Below are 6000 nucleotides of genomic sequence, written 5' to 3' on the forward strand. Positions count from 1 at the left end.
ACCACTTTGTGATGATTCCTCAAACTGTACAATTATCATCTATGAGCTTTCTGTATGTATGTTAGACTTCGGTGAAAAAGTATCAAAAGGAATAATGATAGCAGTGAATTATAACATTGAATTTTTAAAAATATGTATTAATAGTACCTCATAAAAGAGGAGAGAAAGGGAGAAAGGGAAAAGATCTTGATGGAAAGTGACATCTAGGCTGGGCGCAGTGGCTCACGCCTGTAATCCTAGCACTCTGGGAGGCCAAGGCAGGTAGATCGTTTGAGCTCAGGAGTTCGAGACCAGCCTAAGCAAGAGCGAGATCCCGTCTCTACTAAAAATAGAAAGAAATTAGCTAGACAATTAAAATACATATAGAGAAAAAAAGTTAGCCAGGCATGGTGGCGCGTGCCTGTAGTCCCAGCTACTCAGGAGGCTGAGGCAGGAGGATTGCTTAAGCCCAGGAGTTTGAGGTTGCTGTGAGCTAAGCTGACGCCATGGCACTCTAGCCAGGGCAACAGAGTGAGACTCTGTCTAAAAAAAAAAAAAAAAAAAAAAAAGAAAATGACATCTAAATAATGTTAAAAGGAATGACAAATTAAGAAATATTATCATTGTAACTCCTAATGTAATAATTTATTCAAGTAAGGATCACTAGTGGGTGCTAAAAGCATTGGTGAAATGTTTTGGGGAAGCGGGATATTCAAATGGATTCTCAAAATATCATACTAAAGATTACCGTTAGTTATGAAGCGGAAAATCTACCTGTAAAGACCTGGCAGTCACCATTTCACCAAGTGGTCATTATCAGGATAGGGTGATATTACTCTGCCTCCTGAGATGATGCAATGGGAAGTTACAAAATATCACTGGTGTTCTTCCTAGAAATGCTTGACCTGAATCTAACTATTAAAACACAAATTAATCCAGAATGTGGGTGGTCCTGCAGATAACTAGCTTGGACCCTACAAAGATTTCAATGTCATAAAGAACAAGGGAGGCAATAGCAATATCCTAGATGAGAGGAGACTAAGAAGACACAATAATCAAATACAATGTTGTGAACTCTAATTGGATCCTGTATGAAAAACAAATAGCTATAAAGGACATTTGGAGGACAACTGGGGAAGTGTGAACATGGACCACATGTCAGATATGTTACCAAAGTGATGTTGATATTTTTATAAAATAAAATAGAGCTGTGGATATGTAGAAGGCAGTCCTTGTTCTTGGACGATACATGCCAAAGTACTTAAAGGTGAAGTATCATGATGTCTGCAGCCTACTTTCAGATAACGTGGCAAAATAAAAGTGCATGTGTGTGTTTACGTGTGTATGAGAACATATTGGTATGGCAAGATGTTAACAGCCGGTGAATATAGGTGAAAGATGTACAAATTCATCCTCTGATTTTTCTATAGGTCTGAAAACTGTCAACATAAAAAAATTTTTGAAAATATGACTAGTTCAGGCCAGGAGCAGTGGCTCACACCTGTAATCTCAGCACGTTGGGAGGCTGAGGTGGGAGGACTGCTTGAGGCCAGCAGTTTGATACCAGCCTAGGCAATATAGCAAGACCCTGTCTCTACAAAAAAGTTTAAAAATTAGCCAGGTGTGGTGGCACACACCTGTAGTCCCAGCTATTTGGGAGGCTGAGACAGGAAGATCACTTGAGCCCAGGAATTCAACGTTACAGTGAGCTATGATCAGGCCACTGCACTCCAGCCCAGGCAACAGAGTGAGACCTTGTCTCTTATTAAGAAAAAAAAGAAAGAAAAAAAAAACTAGTTCAGAAAAAAGAAATAACATAAAAACTCCTGGGCTCAAGCAATCTTCCTGCCTCAGTCTCCTAAGTAGCTGGGACCACAGGCACATGCCACCATAGCTGGCTAATTTTTCTATTTTTTATAGAGATGGCGTCTTGTTCTTGCTCAGGCTGGTCTCAAACTCCTGGCCTCAAGTGATCCTCCCGCCTCAACCTCCCAAAATGCTAGGATTACAGGCGTAAGCTACCATACCCAGCCTTCTAAATAACACATTTTTTTAAAGTGTTGAGGCAACACTTTACGAAAAGTATAATTAAATAAAACCATTCTCTATTGAAATCAAGCCACCATCGAGATACACAGTTGCTGTGAAACACTGAGTTGCTACCAACTTGTAATAGGACATCATGGATATTGACGATCACAGGATTTACTACAGACAGGGAGGCCATAAATATACTAACTTCTTTTTTAAAAAGACAAGATAAATACTGGGATCCTACTTTTTAAGATGTACTCTTGGCAAGAGGCCTGACTTCAACTCTGCTACTGTGTTATTTGGTAATCAAGAATCACAATACAAACCCTGTAGAATATTCAAAATGCAAACAACCTTTATGTTTTGATTTCTTTCATTATTTTTGTTTGCCTTAAACTATAATTAGGTTTTATCACCAAGCACTTAAAAAAATTTCAGGAAGATAATTACAACATGAAATGTAGGGCATACAATAGTAATATATTTGATAGAACTACTAAGGTTTCAAAAACATAAAGTATTGCTTTGATATTTTTTTAAAAAATCCATATGAAAAAGAAATGTTCACTCTGGTTGAATACTAACTACAGGTAGTAAATATTTTAAAGCATAATCATATGTAAGAAATTTCTGAGATCACACACAATCAAGGCACAACTAAAAAACTTTCATCTTTGCATTATTTGCAATGACTATCATTAAAATAATAATCAGTTCTTGCCTTTCATCTAAAAAGCTTTCTTTTTAAGTTGTGCTTGGTAAGGTATTTAAGAAAAAATTAAAAGGAAACCAATTACGTAAGAAGACAAAGCGCCCCCCAGAAACTCTAAGAACCCAAGAGTAAAATGTTGAAACATAAAAGAATAAAAGAGAAAACCTAAAAACTCTAAAAAGATTGTTGATTAAAAAAAATAATGAGAATAAATATGTATATATTTCAAATTGTAAAAACCCCTGGATAAAAAATAAGTGTAATGTCATAAATATTCATTGACCTAATTCAAAAGTCAAAGAGGGTAGGTGTGGAGTGAGGGATCAAAAACTACCTATCGGGTAACAATCTATACTATTCGAGCAAGGGGTACACTAAAATCCCTGATTATACCACTATACAATAAAAAACACTTATACCCCCTAAATCTTTTGGGGGTGAAAAAAAAGTCAAGTTGTAATATTTATAGAGAGCCTAAATAATCTGCAGTACCTTTGAAGATATTTGAGGTCTCTTGTTCAACATGACTTTTGAATTACAATGCCATAAAAATGAAATAAGATAGGGAAGAAGACTGTCTTTGAAATGTTCTAAAAGAGTGAAAATTCTTCATAGAAATATTTAAACAATAAAATAGAAACTATGCTTATTGAAGAAAAGCAACATTTCAAAGGTACCATGCATGTAATTGAACCTGAAATTAAAAACAAAAAAGCAAAAACAATCTCACGAGGCCCAGTAAGTACCCCTTATAGCCAATTCGACTTTAATACCCTATTTTAGGAACAGACCAAAAAATAACGTGCAAAGGGGACCTGGTTCAAATTTCACTATTGGGGAGAAAGGAGGGAATTGTTAACATCTACCAGATGCATTACACCTTTTGAAAAACCATCTTATTAGCAATTAGCAAAAGCTGCTCTAAATACAAAAAGGGTGGCATAGATGTCAAGCTAATCAAAGTATTATATAACTGGGCCACAAGGAAGAATAAAGCTAAGCAAAGTTGATATAGGACTGAAGGCTAAAGCTACAAAACAGAGTTTTATGAAAGAGTATTTTAAAAGGACCAGATAACTACACTATATATGTAAGGCCCACATCTTAACCAATCACAATCTCCAAGTCTACATCCCAAGTAACTCAAATCTATTCACTTATTATCTCCTTGTCAAATCATAATTTATGCTACCATTATAGTGTCTCTTCCCTGGTTGATTACATTAGACTCCTAACTAAACTTCCTTCCAGAGCATTCTTCTAAGCCTGCCAAAGTGATCATTTTAAAGTTCTCCATAATCTTACCTTCAATCACCTTGGTTTACTCTCCCACCCACTGGGTTTAGCCACACTGGCCTCTGCATCCCCTGAAAAGACAAGCTCTTTTCTGCCTCAAAAGCTTCACATTTCCCTCTTCCTAAAATGTTCTTCCCCCAAATTTTATCTAATTCTTTCTTAATCTTTGGTTTCAATGTCTCTTCCTTTAGGAAGATTCCCTGACCTACCAGAGTAGCCTATAGGCTTTAGAAGAAAGACATGAAAATACAATTGCCTCTGTTTATTAATGAATAGTGTACCACACAGTGGTGGTTTTCCTCGTGAGAAAAAATATAACTGCAATTCCCAAAAGGCAATTTTTACTTTTCTGTCTCTTCATTTTGGAATGACTTTCAAAATGGAAATGACTTCCAAAATGGTATGACTTGGAATGAGTTCCTATCTGTCTAAATCTGACCCACTCTTTAGGGCACAATTCAACACGACCCTCTCCACTGTACCCATCCCCAACTCCAACTAAAGTAATCTCTTTCCTCTGAACAACAACAGTAATCCAGTGAGATATTTTAATCATCAAACATTGACAACCTATAGTTATATTTGCTCACAACATCAAAAAAAGACAGAGGTATTATTTGGTTCCTCAATGAAAGCATTATACTAATAATAGACTTTATGAGGTTCTCATTGGACTAACATTAAAATTTGTTTTATATATCAAAGGTGGTCCTAATGTAATCCTAAAGGTGCTGTTAAAAGCCATAATTTCAAAGTGAAATGCCTTAGTACCCTAGACTATTACAAATGCCTTCCCTTTATATATAGGACCATGCCCCACCAGCTAGTTTCCATTTAAAATGCAGTCCATCTGCTGCTACATTCTGGTTATTTGGTATCTAGTAAAAATGTTTCTTGTACTACTTCGTTGGTAAAAGAAAAGAATGTGAGCAGTAATAGGTAACGTACCAATGTTCTTACAGTATATTTTGGTCTCCAATCATTTAAACAGGGCAAGACAGTAGCAGAACACTTATTTCAAGAGACCACTACTTATTACTAGAAAAAGCTACAGAAACAGATAAACCCCGGAAGTAAAGTAGAAATAGCAATGCTTTTGCTTGATACAAGATAAAATGATAATTACACAAATACTTCAATATTGCACAATTCCAGTATCACAAACCAAATTATAAACATTCTAAAAGAGACCAGTCCACAGATCACCTGAAGAAATTGCATAGGAGAGACAGTATATTATAGTGGTCATAGACACACAACTTGGGAATCGGTCAGATTTTGAGCATAATTTTCCTTTTACCACTTAACAGCCATGTGACCTTGGATAAAATTATTCAACCTCCACTAACCTCAGCTTCATCACATGTAAAATGGAGGTACTACTACTGTATTTTCCAGATCCTAACAAGGCCTTGAAAATATATATATAAACATTTCTAGAATCAGAATGAATCTGACAACTCATGGTAAAAGAAACTGGACAGCCAAGAATCAGAGAAATAATCTGTGTCAGATTTATCTTTGCCTGAGTATGTGCAAATTGAGCTTTGAGAAGAAGATATTTATTTGATTACACACCTCAGTTGAGTTGTTTACATTGGTGGCAACATACTTACCTAAACTTTTACTTAATTCAAGCTCTTAAAATATCTGCAAAAAGATTCCACTATGATGTAGCATTAAAATGAAAAATTATCTGGGAGGCCGAGGTAGGTGGATCACTCAAGGTCAGGAGTTCGAGACCAGTCTGAGCAAGAGCGAGATCCCGTCTCTACTAAAAATAGAAAGAAATTATCTGGACAACTAAAAAAATACATATAGAAAAAATTAGCCGGGCATGGTGGCGCATGCCTGTCGTCCAGCTACTCGGGAGGCTGAGGCAATAGGATCACTTGAGCCCAGGAGTTTGAGGTTGCTGTGAGCTAGGCTGATGCCACGGCACTCTAGCCCGGGCAACAGAGTGAGACTCTGTCTCAAAA

The 6000-nt window shown here is 36.5% G+C and overlaps 1 protein-coding gene across 1 annotated transcript in view; it reads right to left on the reverse strand.

Moving 5' to 3' along the window:
- The window catches only part of GABPB1 (GA binding protein transcription factor, beta subunit 1), a 59848-nt gene that overhangs the window by 10123 nt on the left and 43725 nt on the right, over nt 1-6000 (reverse strand). The window lies entirely within an intron of this gene.

The sequence above is a fragment of the Propithecus coquereli genome, unplaced genomic scaffold, assembly GCF_000956105.1.
Source record: "Propithecus coquereli isolate 6110/MARCELLA unplaced genomic scaffold, Pcoq_1.0 Scaffold3, whole genome shotgun sequence".
Lineage (NCBI taxonomy): Eukaryota > Metazoa > Chordata > Mammalia > Primates > Indriidae > Propithecus > Propithecus coquereli.